Source organism: Corythoichthys intestinalis, chromosome 18 (genome assembly GCF_030265065.1).
Source record: "Corythoichthys intestinalis isolate RoL2023-P3 chromosome 18, ASM3026506v1, whole genome shotgun sequence".
NCBI classification, from domain to species: domain Eukaryota; kingdom Metazoa; phylum Chordata; class Actinopteri; order Syngnathiformes; family Syngnathidae; genus Corythoichthys; species Corythoichthys intestinalis.
The window spans coordinates 3294155-3308897 of NC_080412.1; positions in this window are offsets into that span (position 1 = coordinate 3294155).

The window sequence follows — 14743 nt, forward strand, 5'->3', positions numbered from 1 at the left end:
GCCTTTTCACAGTGAGATCTATGCGATATGGCCGAGAAATGTAATTTTGATGTTAACTCCCAAACCGCTGCGCAGAAGTCAACCAAACTTCACCCATTAGTGTATTGTATCACAATCTAGTAGTTACATGTGGAAATTTGGTTCTAGGACATTTGATTTGAGCGCAATCCTCAAACTTAGGTCAAAAAAGCCATTTAAGCCTTTTCACAGTGAGATCTATGCGATATGGCCGAGAAATGTAATTTTGATGTTAACTCCCAAACCGCTGCGCAGAAGTCAACCAAACTTCACCCAATAGTGTATTGTATCACATTCTAGTAGTTACATTTTAAAATTTCGTTCTAGGACATTTGGTTTGAGCGCAATTATTAAACTTAGGTCAAAAAAGCCATTTAAGCCTTTTCACAGTGAGATCTATGCGATATGGCCGAGAAATGTAATTTTGATGTTAACTCCCAAACCGCTGCGCAGAAGTAAACCAAACTGCACCCATTAGTGTATTGTATCACAATCTAGTAGTTACATGTGAAAATTTGGTTCTAGGACATTTGATTTGAGCGCAATCCTCAAACTTAGGTCAAAAAAGCCATTTAAGCCTTTTCACAGTGAGATCTATGCGATATGGCCGAGAAATGTAATTTTGATGTTAACTCCCAAACCGCTGCGCAGAAGTCAACCAAACTTCACCCAATAGTGTATTGTATCACAATCTAGTAGTTACATTTGAAAATTTTGTTCTAGGAAATTTTGTTTGAGCGCAATCATCAAACTTAATTAAAAAAGTCATTTAAGCCTTTTCACAGTGAGATCTATGCGATATGGCCGAGAAATGTAATTTTGATGTTAACTCCCAAACCGCTGCGCAGAAGTCAACCAAACTTCACCCATTAGTGTATTGTATCACAATCTAGTAGTTACATGTGAACATTTGGTTCTAGGACATTTGATTTGAGCGCAATCCTCAAACTTAGGTCAAAAAAGCCATTTAAGCCTTTTCACAGTGAGATCTATGCGATATGGCCGAGAAATGTAATTTTGATGTTAACTCCCAAACCGCTGCGCAGAAGTCAACCAAACTTCACCCAATAGTGTATTGTATCACATTCTAGTAGTTACATTTGAAAATTTCGTTCTAGGACATTTGGTTTGAGCGCAATCATTAAACTTAGGTCAAAAAAGCCATTTAAGCCTTTTCACAGTGAGATCTATGCGATATGGCCGAGAAATGTAATTTTGATGTTAACTCCCAAACCGCTGCGCAGAAGTCAACCAAACTTCACCCAATAGTGTATTGTATCACAATCTAGTAGTTACATTTGAAAATTTTGTTCTAGGACATTTTCTTTGAACGCAATCATCAAACTTAATTAAAAAAGTCATTTAAGCCTTTTCACAGTGAGATCTATGCGATATGGCCGAGAAATGTAATTTTGATGTTAACTCCCAAACCGCTGCGCAGAAGTCAACCAAACTTCACCCAATAGTGTATTTTATCACAATCTAGTAGTTACATTTGGAAATTTAGTTCTAGGACATTTGATTTGAGAGCAATCTTCAAACTTAATTAAAAAAAGTCATTTAAGCCTTTTCACAGTGAGATCTATGCGATATGGCCGAGAAATGTAATTTTGATGTTAACTCCCAAACCGCTGCGCAGAAGTCAACCAAACTTCACCCAATAGTGTATTTTATCACAATCTAGTAGTTACATTTGGAAATTTAGTTCTAGGACATTTGATTTGAGAGCAATCTTCAAACTTAATTAAAAAAAGTCATTTAAGCCTTTTCACAGTGAGATCTATGCGATATGGCCGAGAAATGTAATTTTGATGTTAACTCCCAAACCGCTGCGCAGAAGTCAACCAAACTTCACCCAATAGTGTATTGTATCACATTCTAGTAGTTACATTTGAAAATTTCGTTCTAGGACATTTGGTTTGAGCGCAATCATTAAACTTAGGTCAAAAAAGCCATTTAAGCCTTTTCACAGTGAGATCTATGCGATATGGCCGAGAAATGTAATTTTGATGTTAACTCCCAAACCGCTGCGCAGAAGTCAACCAAACTTCACCCAATAGTGTATTGTATCACAATCTAGTAGTTACATTTGAAAATTTTGTTCTAGGAAATTTTGTTTGAGCGCAATCATCAAACTTAATTAAAAAAGTCATTTAAGCCTTTTCACAGTGAGATCTATGCGATATGGCCGAGAAATGTAATTTTGATGTTAACTCCCAAACCGCTGCGCAGAAGTCAACCAAACTTCACCCATTAGTGTATTGTATCACAATCTAGTAGTTACATGTGAACATTTGGTTCTAGGACATTTGATTTGAGCGCAATCCTCAAACTTAGGTCAAAAAAGCCATTTAAGCCTTTTCACAGTGAGATCTATGCGATATGGCCGAGAAATGTAATTTTGATGTTAACTCCCAAACCGCTGCGCAGAAGTCAACCAAACTTCACCCAATAGTGTATTGTATCACATTCTAGTAGTTACATTTGAAAATTTCGTTCTAGGACATTTGGTTTGAGCGCAATCATTAAACTTAGGTCAAAAAAGCCATTTAAGCCTTTTCACAGTGAGATCTATGCGATATGGCCGAGAAATGTAATTTTGATGTTAACTCCCAAACCGCTGCGCAGAAGTCAACCAAACTTCACCCAATAGTGTATTGTATCACAATCTAGTAGTTACATTTGAAAATTTCGTTCTAGGACATTTGGTTTGAGCGCAATTATTAAACTTAGGTCAAAAAAGCCATTTAAGCCTTTTCACAGTGAGATCTATGCGATATGGCCGAGAAATGTAATTTTGATGTTAACTCCCAAACCGCTGCGCAGAAGTAAACCAAACTTCACCCATTAGTGTATTGTATCACAATCTAGTAGTTACATGTGGAAATTTGGTTCTAGGACATTTGATTTGAGCGCAATCCTCAAACTTAGGTCAAAAAAGCCATTTAAGCCTTTTCACAGTGAGATCTATGCGATATGGCCGAGAAATGTAATTTTGATGTTAACTCCCAAACCGCTGCGCAGAAGTCAACTAAACTTCACCCAATAGTGTATTGTATCACATTCTAGTAGTTACATTTGAAAATTTCGGTCTAGGACATTTGGTTTGAGCGCAATCGTTAAACTTAATTTAAAAAGTCATTTAAGCCTTTTCACAGTGAGATCTATGCGATATGGCCGAGATATGTAATTTTGATGTTAACTCCCAAACCGCTGCGCAGAAGTCAACCAAACTTCACCCAATAGTGTATTGTATCACAATCTAGTAGTTTCATTTGAAAATTTTGTTCTAGGAAATTTTGTTTGAGCGCAATCATCAAACTTAATTAAAAAAGTCATTTAAGCCTTTTCACAGTGAGATCTATGCGATATGGCCGAGAAATGTAATTTTGATGTTAACTCCCAAACCGCTGCGCAGAAGTAAACCAAACTTCACCCATTAGTGTATTGTATCACAATCTAGTAGTTACATGTGGAAATTTGGTTCTAGGACATTTGATTTGAGCGCAATCCTCAAACTTAGGTCAAAAAAGCCATTTAAGCCTTTTCACAGTGAGATCTATGCGATATGGCCGAGAAATGTAATTTTGATTTTAACTCCCAAACCGCTGCGCAGAAGTCAACCAAACTTCAACCAATAGTGTATTGTATCACATTCTAGTAGTTACATTTGAAAATTTCGTTCTAGGACATTTGGTTTGAGCGCAATTATTAAACTTAGGTCAAAAAAGCCATTTAAGCCTTTTCACAGTGAGATCTATGCGATATGGCCGAGAAATGTAATTTTGATGTTAACTCCCAAACCGCTGCGCAGAAGTAAACCAAACTTCACCCATTAGTGTATTGTATCACAATCTAGTAGTTACATTTGAAAATTTTGTTCTAGGACATTTTGTTTGAACGCAATCATCAAACTTAATTAAAAAAGTCATTTAAGCCTTTTCACAGTGAGATCTATGCGATATGGCCGAGAAATATAATTTTGATGTTAACTCCCAAACCGCTGCGCAGAAGTCAACCAAACTTCACCCAATAGTGTATTGTATCACAATCTAGTAGTTACATTTGAAAATTTTGTTCTAGGAAATTTTGTTTGATCGCAATCATCAAACTTAATTAAAAAAGTCATTTAAGCCTTTTCACAGTGAGATCTATGCGATATGGCCGAGAAATGTAATTTTGATGTTAACTCCCAAACCGCTGCGCAGAAGTCAACCAAACTTCACCCATTAGTGTATTGTATCACAATCTAGTAGTTACATGTGGAAATTTGGTTCTAGGACATTTGATTTGAGCGCAATCCTCAAACTTAGGTCAAAAAAGCCATTTAAGCCTTTTCACAGTGAGATCTATGCGATATGGCCGAGAAATGTAATTTTGATGTTAACTCCCAAACCGCTGCGCAGAAGTCAACCAAACTTCACCCAATAGTGTATTGTATCACATTCTAGTAGTTACATTTTAAAATTTCGTTCTAGGACATTTGGTTTGAGCGCAATTATTAAACTTAGGTCAAAAAAGCCATTTAAGCCTTTTCACAGTGAGATCTATGCGATATGGCCGAGAAATGTAATTTTGATGTTAACTCCCAAACCGCTGCGCAGAAGTAAACCAAACTGCACCCATTAGTGTATTGTATCACAATCTAGTAGTTACATGTGAAAATTTGGTTCTAGGACATTTGATTTGAGCGCAATCCTCAAACTTAGGTCAAAAAAGCCATTTAAGCCTTTTCACAGTGAGATCTATGCGATATGGCCGAGAAATGTAATTTTCATGTTAACTCCCAAACCGCTGCGCAGAAGTCAACCAAACTTCACCCAATAGTGTATTGTATCACAATCTAGTAGTTACATTTGAAAATTTTGTTCGAGGACATTTTGTTTGAACGCAATCATCAAACTTAATTTAAAAAGTCATTTAAGCCTTTTCACAGTGAGATCTATGCGATATGGCCGAGAAATGTAATTTTGATGTTAACTCCCAAACCGCTGCGCAGAAGTCAACCAAACTTCACCCAATAGTGTATTGTATCACAATCTAGTAGTTACATTTGAAAATTTTGTTCTAGGACATTTTGTTTGAGCGCAATCCTCAAACTTAGGTCAAAAAAGCCATTTAAGCCTTTTCACAGTGAGATCTATGCGATATGGCCGAGAAATGTAATTTTGATGTTAACTCCCAAACCGCTGCGCAGAAGTCAACCAAACTTCACCTAATAGTGTATTGTATCACATTCTAGTAGTTACATTTGAAAATTTCGTTCTAGGACATTTGGTTTGAGCGCAATCATTAAACTTAGGTCAAAAAAGCCATTTAAGCCTTTTCACAGTGAGATCTATGCGATATGGCCGAGAAATGTAATTTTGATGTTAACTCCCAAACCGCTGCGCAGAAGTAAACCAAACTTCACCCATTAGTGTATTGTATCACAATCTAGTAGTTACATGTGGAAATTTGGTTCTAGGACATTTGATTTGAGCGCAATCCTCAAACTTAGGTCAAAAAAGCCATTTAAGCCTTTTCACAGTGAGATCTATGCGATATGGCCGAGAAATGTAATTTTGATGTTAACTCCCAAACCGCTGCGCAGAAGTCAACCAAACTTCACCCAATAGTGTATTGTATCACAATCTAGTAGTTACATTTGAAAATTTTGTTCTAGGACATTTTCTTTGAACGCAATCATCAAACTTAATTAAAAAAGTCATTTAAGCCTTTTCACAGTGAGATCTATGCGATATGGCCGAGAAATGTAATTTTGATGTTAACTCCCAAACCGCTGCGCAGAAGTCAACCAAACTTCACCCAATAGTGTATTTTATCACAATCTAGTAGTTACATTTGGAAATTTAGTTCTAGGACATTTGATTTGAGAGCAATCTTCAAACTTAATTAAAAAAAGTCATTTAAGCCTTTTCACAGTGAGATCTATGCGATATGGCCGAGAAATGTAATTTTGATGTTAACTCCCAAACCGCTGCGCAGAAGTCAACCAAACTTCACCCAATAGTGTATTTTATCACAATCTAGTAGTTACATTTGGAAATTTAGTTCTAGGACATTTGATTTGAGAGCAATCTTCAAACTTAATTAAAAAAAGTCATTTAAGCCTTTTCACAGTGAGATCTATGCGATATGGCCGAGAAATGTAATTTTGATGTTAACTCCCAAACCGCTGCGCAGAAGTCAACCAAACTTCACCCAATAGTGTATTGTATCACATTCTAGTAGTTACATTTGAAAATTTCGTTCTAGGACATTTGGTTTGAGCGCAATCATTAAACTTAGGTCAAAAAAGCCATTTAAGCCTTTTCACAGTGAGATCTATGCGATATGGCCGAGAAATGTAATTTTGATGTTAACTCCCAAACCGCTGCGCAGAAGTCAACCAAACTTCACCCAATAGTGTATTGTATCACAATCTAGTAGTTACATTTGAAAATTTTGTTCTAGGAAATTTTGTTTGAGCGCAATCATCAAACTTAATTAAAAAAGTCATTTAAGCCTTTTCACAGTGAGATCTATGCGATATGGCCGAGAAATGTAATTTTGATGTTAACTCCCAAACCGCTGCGCAGAAGTCAACCAAACTTCACCCATTAGTGTATTGTATCACAATCTAGTAGTTACATGTGAACATTTGGTTCTAGGACATTTGATTTGAGCGCAATCCTCAAACTTAGGTCAAAAAAGCCATTTAAGCCTTTTCACAGTGACATCTATGCGATATGGCCGAGAAATGTAATTTTGATGTTAACTCCCAAACCGCTGCGCAGAAGTCAACCAAACTTCACCCAATAGTGTATTGTATCACATTCTAGTAGTTACATTTGAAAATTTCGTTCTAGGACATTTGGTTTGAGCGCAATCATTAAACTTAGGTCAAAAAAGCCATTTAAGCCTTTTCACAGTGAGATCTATGCGATATGGCCGAGAAATGTAATTTTGATGTTAACTCCCAAACCGCTGCGCAGAAGTCAACCAAACTTCACCCAATAGTGTATTGTATCACAATCTAGTAGTTACATTTGAAAATTTTGTTCTAGGAAATTTTGTTTGAGCGCAATCATCAATCTTAATTAAAAAAGTCATTTAAGCCTTTTCACAGTGAGATCTATGCGATATGGCCGAGAAATGTAATTTTGATGTTAACTCCCAAACCGCTGCGCAGAAGTCAACCAAACTTCACCCATTAGTGTATTGTATCAAAATCTAGTAGTTACATGTGAAAATTTGGTTCTAGGACATTTGATTTGAGCGCAATCCTCAAACTTAGGTCAAAAAAGCCATTTAAGCCTTTTCACAGTGAGATCTATGCGATATGGCCGAGAAATGTAATTTTGATGTTAACTCCCAAACCGCTGCGCAGAAGTCAACCAAACTTCAACCAATAGTGTATTGTATCACATTCTAGTAGTTACATTTGAAAATTTCGTTCTAGGACATTTGGTTTGAGCGCAATTATTAAACTTAGGTCAAAAAAGCCATTTAAGCCTTTTCACAGTGAGATCTATGCGATATGGCCGAGAAATGTAATTTTGATGTTAACTCCCAAACCGCTGCGCAGAAGTAAACCAAACTTCACCCATTAGTGTATTGTATCACAATCTAGTAGTTACATGTGGAAATTTGGTTCTAGGACATTTGATTTGAGCGCAATCCTCAAACTTAGGTCAAAAAAGCCATTTAAGCCTTTTCACAGTGAGATCTATGCGATATGGCCGAGAAATGTAATTTTGATGTTAACTCCCAAACCGCTGCGCAGAAGTCAACTAAACTTCACCCAATAGTGTATTGTATCACATTCTAGTAGTTACATTTGAAAATTTCGGTCTAGGACATTTGGTTTGAGCGCAATCGTTAAACTTAATTTAAAAAGTCATTTAAGCCTTTTCACAGTGAGATCTATGCGATATGGCCGAGATATGTAATTTTGATGTTAACTCCCAAACCGCTGCGCAGAAGTCAACCAAACTTCACCCAATAGTGTATTGTATCACAATCTAGTAGTTTCATTTGAAAATTTTGTTCTAGGAAATTTTGTTTGAGCGCAATCATCAAACTTAATTAAAAAAGTCATTTAAGCCTTTTCACAGTGAGATCTATGCGATATGGCCGAGAAATGTAATTTTGATGTTAACTCCCAAACCGCTGCACAGAAGTAAACCAAACTTCACCCATTAGTGTATTGTATCACAATCTAGTAGTTACATGTGGAAATTTGGTTCTAGGACATTTGATTTGAGCGCAATCCTCAAACTTAGGTCAAAAAAGCCATTTAAGCCTTTTCACAGTGAGATCTATGCGATATGGCCGAGAAATGTAATTTTGATGTTAACTCCCAAACCGCTGCGCAGAAGTCAACCAAACTTCACCCAATAGTGTATTGTATCACATTCTAGTAGTTACATTTTAAAATTTCGTTCTAGGACATTTGGTTTGAGCGCAATTATTAAACTTAGGTCAAAAAAGCCATTTAAGCCTTTTCACAGTGAGATCTATGCGATATGGCCGAGAAATGTAATTTTGATGTTAACTCCCAAACCGCTGCGCAGAAGTAAACCAAACTTCACCCATTAGTGTATTGTATCACAATCTAGTAGTTACATGTGGAAATTTGGTTCTAGGACATTTGATTTGAGCGCAATCCTCAAACTTAATTAAAAAAGTCATTTAAGCCTTTTCACAGTGAGATCTATGCGATATGGCCGAGAAATGTAATTTTGATGTTAACTCCCAAACCGCTGCGCAGAAGTCAAACAAACTTCACCCATTAGTGTATTGTATCACAATCTAGTAGTTACATGTGGAAATTTGGTTATAGGACATTTGATTTGAGCGCAATCCTCAAACTTAGGTCAAAAAAGCCATTTAAGCCTTTTCACAGTGAGATCTATGCGATATGGCCGAGAAATGTAATTTTGATGTTAACTCCCAAACCGCTGCGCAGAAGTCAACCAAACTTCACCCAATAGTGTATTTTATCACAATCTAGTAGTTACATTTGGAAATTTAGTTCTAGGACATTTGATTTGAGAGCAATCTTCAAACTTATTTAAAAAAAGTCATTTAAGCCTTTTCACAGTGAGATCTATGCGATATGGCCGAGAAATGTAATTTTGATGTTAACTCCCAAACCGCTGCGCAGAAGTCAACCAAACTTCACCCAATAGTGTATTGTATCACATTCTAGTAGTTACATTTGAAAATTTCGTTCTAGGACATTTGGTTTGAGCGCAATCATTAAACTTAGGTCAAAAAAGCCATTTAAGCCTTTTCACAGTGAGATCTATGCGATATGGCCGAGAAATGTAATTTTGATGTTAACTCCCAAACCGCTGCGCAGAAGTCAACCAAACTTCACCCAATAGTGTATTGTATCACAATCTAGTAGTTACATTTGAAAATTTTGTTCTAGGAAATGTTGTTTGAGCGCAATCATCAAACTTAATTAAAAAAGTCATTTAAGCCTTTTCACAGTGAGATCTATGCGATATGGCCGAGAAATGTAATTTTGATGTTAACTCCCAAACCGCTGCGCAGAAGTCAACCAAACTTCACCCATTAGTGTATTGTATCACAATCTAGTAGTTACATGTGGAAATTTGGTTCTAGGACATTTGATTTGAGCGCAATCATTAAACTTAGGTCAAAAAAGCCATTTAAGCCTTTTCACAGTGAGATCTATGCGATATGGCCGAGAAATGTAATTTTGATGTTAACTCCCAAACCGCTGCGCAGAAGTCAACCAAACTTCACCCAATAGTGTATTGTATCACATTCTAGTAGTTACATTTTAAAATTTCGTTCTAGGACATTTGGTTTGAGCGCAATTATTAAACTTAGGTCAAAAAAGCCATTTAAGCCTTTTCACAGTGAGATCTATGCGATATGGCCGAGAAATGTAATTTTGATGTTAACTCCCAAACCGCTGCGCAGAAGTAAACCAAACTGCACCCATTAGTGTATTGTATCACAATCTAGTAGTTACATGTGAAAATTTGGTTCTAGGACATTTGATTTGAGCGCAATCCTCAAACTTAGGTCAAAAAAGCCATTTAAGCCTTTTCACAGTGAGATCTATGCGATATGGCCGAGAAATGTAATTTTGATGTTAACTCCCAAACCGCTGCGCAGAAGTCAACCAAACTTCACCCAATAGTGTATTGTATCACAATCTAGTAGTTACATTTGAAAATTTTGTTCTAGGACATTTTGTTTGAGCGCAATCCTCAAACTTAGGTCAAAAAAGCCATTTAAGCCTTTTCACAGTGAGATCTATGCGATATGGCCGAGAAATGTAATTTTGATGTTAACTCCCAAACCGCTGCGCAGAAGTCAACCAAACTTCACCCAATAGTGTATTTTATCACAATCTAGTAGTTACATTTGGAAATTTAATTCTAGGACATTTGATTTGAGAGCAATCTTCAAACTTAATTAAAAAAAGTCATTTAAGCCTTTTCACAGTGAGATCTATGCGATATGGCCGAGAAATGTAATTTTGATGTTAACTCCCAAACCGCTGCGCAGAAGTCAACCAAACTTCACCCAATAGTGTATTTTATCACAATCTAGTAGTTACATTTGGAAATTTAGTTCTAGGACATTTGATTTGAGAGCAATCTTCAAACTTAATTAAAAAAAGTCATTTAAGCCTTTTCACAGTGAGATCTATGCGATATGGCCGAGAAATGTAATTTTGATGTTAACTCCCAAACCGCTGCGCAGAAGTCAACCAAACTTCACCCAATAGTGTATTGTATCACATTCTAGTAGTTACATTTGAAAATTTCGTTCTAGGACATTTGGTTTGAGCGCAATCATTAAACTTAGGTCAAAAAAGCCATTTAAGCCTTTTCACAGTGAGATCTATGCGATATGGCCGAGAAATGTAATTTTGATGTTAACTCCCAAACCGCTGCGCAGAAGTCAACCAAACTTCACCCAATAGTGTATTGTATCACAATCTAGTAGTTACATTTGAAAATTTTGTTCTAGGAAATTTTTTTTGAGCGCAATCATCAAACTTAATTAAAAAAGTCATTTAAGCCTTTTCACAGTGAGATCTATGCGATATGGCCGAGAAATGTAATTTTGATGTTAACTCCCAAACCGCTGCGCAGAAGTCAACCAATCTTCACCCATTAGTGTATTGTATCACAATCTAGTAGTTACATGTGAACATTTGGTTCTAGGACATTTGATTTGAGCGCAATCCTCAAACTTAGGTCAAAAAAGCCATTTAAGCCTTTTCACAGTGAGATCTATGCGATATGGCCGAGAAATGTAATTTTGATGTTAACTCCCAAACCGCTGCGCAGAAGTCAACCAAACTTCACCCAATAGTGTATTGTATCACATTCTAGTAGTTACATTTGAAAATTTCGTTCTAGGACATTTGGTTTGAGCGCAATCATTAAACTTAGGTCAAAAAAGCCATTTAAGCCTTTTCACAGTGAGATCTATGCGATATGGCCGAGAAATGTAATTTTGATGTTAACTCCCAAACCGCTGCGCAGAAGTCAACCAAACTTCACCCAATAGTGTATTGTATCACAATCTAGTAGTTACATTTGAAAATTTTGTTCTAGGAAATTTTGTTTGAGCGCAATCATCAATCTTAATTAAAAAAGTCATTTAAGCCTTTTCACAGTGAGATCTATGCGATATGGCCGAGAAATGTAATTTTGATGTTAACTCCCAAACCGCTGCGCAGAAGTCAACCAAACTTCACCCATTAGTGTATTGTATCAAAATCTAGTAGTTACATGTGAAAATTTGGTTCTAGGACATTTGATTTGAGCGCAATCCTCAAACTTAGGTCAAAAAAGCCATTTAAGCCTTTTCACAGTGAGATCTATGCGATATGGCCGAGAAATGTAATTTTGATGTTAACTCCCAAACCGCTGCGCAGAAGTAAACCAAACTTCACCCATTAGTGTATTGTATCACAATCTAGTAGTTACATGTGGAAATTTGGTTCTAGGACATTTGATTTGAGCGCAATCCTCAAACTTAGGTCAAAAAAGCCATTTAAGCCTTTTCACAGTGAGATCTATGCGATATGGCCGAGAAATGTAATTTTGATGTTAACTCCCAAACCGCTGCGCAGAAGTCAACCAAACTTCACCCAATAGTGTATTGTATCACATTCTAGTAGTTACATTTTAAAATTTCGTTCTAGGACATTTGGTTTGAGCGCAATTATTAAACTTAGGTCAAAAAAGCCATTTAAGCCTTTTCACAGTGAGATCTATGCGATATGGCCGAGAAATGTAATTTTGATGTTAACTCCCAAACCGCTGCGCAGAAGTAAACCAAACTTCACCCATTAGTGTATTGTATCACAATCTAGTAGTTACATGTGGAAATTTGGTTCTAGGACATTTGATTTGAGCGCAATCCTCAAACTTAGGTCAAAAAAGCCATTTAAGCCTTTTCACAGTGAGATCTATGCGATATGGCCGAGAAATGTAATTTTGATGTTAACTCCCAAACCGCTGCGCAGAAGTCAACCAAACTTCACCCAATAGTGTATTGTATCACAATCTAGTAGTTACATTTGAAAATTTTGTTCTAGGACATTTTGTTTGAGCGCAATCCTCAAACTTAGGTCAAAAAAGCCATTTAAGCCTTTTCACAGTGAGATCTATGCGATATGGCCGAGAAATGTAATTTTGATGTTAACTCCCAAACCGCTGCGCAGAAGTCAACCAAACTTCACCCAATAGTGTATTGTATCACATTCTAGTAATTACATTTGAAAATTTCGTTCTAGGACATTTGGTTTGAGCGCAATCATTAAACTTAGGTCAAAAAAGCCATTTAAGCCTTTTCACAGTGAGATCTATGCGATATGGCCGAGAAATGTAATTTTGATGTTAACTCCCAAACCGCTGCGCAGAAGTAAACCAAACTTCACCCATTAGTGTATTGTATCACAATCTAGTAGTTACATGTGGAAATTTGGTTCTAGGACATTTGATTTGAGCGCAATCCTCAAACTTAATTAAAAAAGTCATTTAAGCCTTTTCACAGTGAGATCTATGCGATATGGCCGAGAAATGTAATTTTGATGTTAACTCCCAAACCGCTGCGCAGAAGTCAAACAAACTTCACCCATTAGTGTATTGTATCACAATCTAGTAGTTACATGTGGAAATTTGGTTATAGGACATTTGATTTGAGCGCAATCCTCAAACTTAGGTCAAAAAAGCCATTTAAGCCTTTTCACAGTGAGATCTATGCGATATGGCCGAGAAATGTAATTTTGATGTTAACTCCCAAACCGCTGCGCAGAAGTCAACCAAACTTCACCCAATAGTGTATTTTATCACAATCTAGTAGTTACATTTGGAAATTTAGTTCTAGGACATTTGATTTGAGAGCAATCTTCAAACTTATTTAAAAAAAGTCATTTAAGCCTTTTCACAGTGAGATCTATGCGATATGGCCGAGAAATGTAATTTTGATGTTAACTCCCAAACTGCTGCGCAGAAGTCAACCAAACTTCACCCAATAGTGTATTGTATCACATTCTAGTAGTTACATTTGAAAATTTCGTTCTAGGACATTTGGTTTGAGCGCAATCATTAAACTTAGGTCAAAAAAGCCATTTAAGCCTTTTCACAGTGAGATCTATGCGATATGGCCGAGAAATGTAATTTTGATGTTAACTCCCAAACCGCTGCGCAGAAGTCAACCAAACTTCACCCAATAGTGTATTGTATCACAATCTAGTAGTTACATTTGAAAATTTTGTTCTAGGAAATTTTGTTTGAGCGCAATCATCAAACTTAATTAAAAAAGTCATTTAAGCCTTTTCACAGTGAGATCTATGCGATATGGCCGAGAAATGTAATTTTGATGTTAACTCCCAAACCGCTGCGCAGAAGTCAACCAAACTTCACCCATTAGTGTATTGTATCACAATCTAGTACACTGTAAATGCTAACATTCAAATTAATTAAATGTGATAAGTGAACTAAACTCAATTTTCATCAACCTGTTGTGAACACTACTTTTAAATAAGTAAGTAGTAATTTGGGGTTGGAGAACTTGCTTAACTTGATATATCCCAGTTAAGTCAAATTAGAAAAAATAATTTCTTGTACCCAGTGTCCTTTGGGCGTTCTATCAGACATGCGCAGATCTGCCCTGCCCACTTTCGCGCTCTTTACAACACCTTTCTCAGTTATTTTCGCCATTGTGGGTTTACTTGTCCTCAGCACACTGATTTGGTAAGTACATATTTTACTCTTTTGTAAACCGTCGATTTGTCTTGTTGTAGTGTAGTAGCCTGTGTGCTGCCAGGGAGGAGAAGTGTCAATTACATCAAATATCACCGCTAGCAAGCATGCTATATGACCGTGACAGGAACCTCATCATTTTCAGAAACAAATGTAGACTACAGTTTATGGTAGACTCCCATTTTATGCCGGCCGGCGTTTTGAATTCTTGACAGACGGGGCTCGTAACGTTTTTAGGCGATGGGAGAGGTTTTTAAAACCGATTTAAAACAGTTACCGAGCGGTTTTAAGTTAGCTAGACCGAGGGGAGGTTCGCTTCCTGTTTTAAAAATAAAAACACTAATTCTATCGTTAGCGGGTGTTTTATTTTGTGAAACTAACAGGAAGTGCCTTAATCACTACGGCTAGCTTGAGTAGCGCCGAATTTGCACGTTGTGGATCTAAACGGCTACTTTCTCACGTAAAAATGT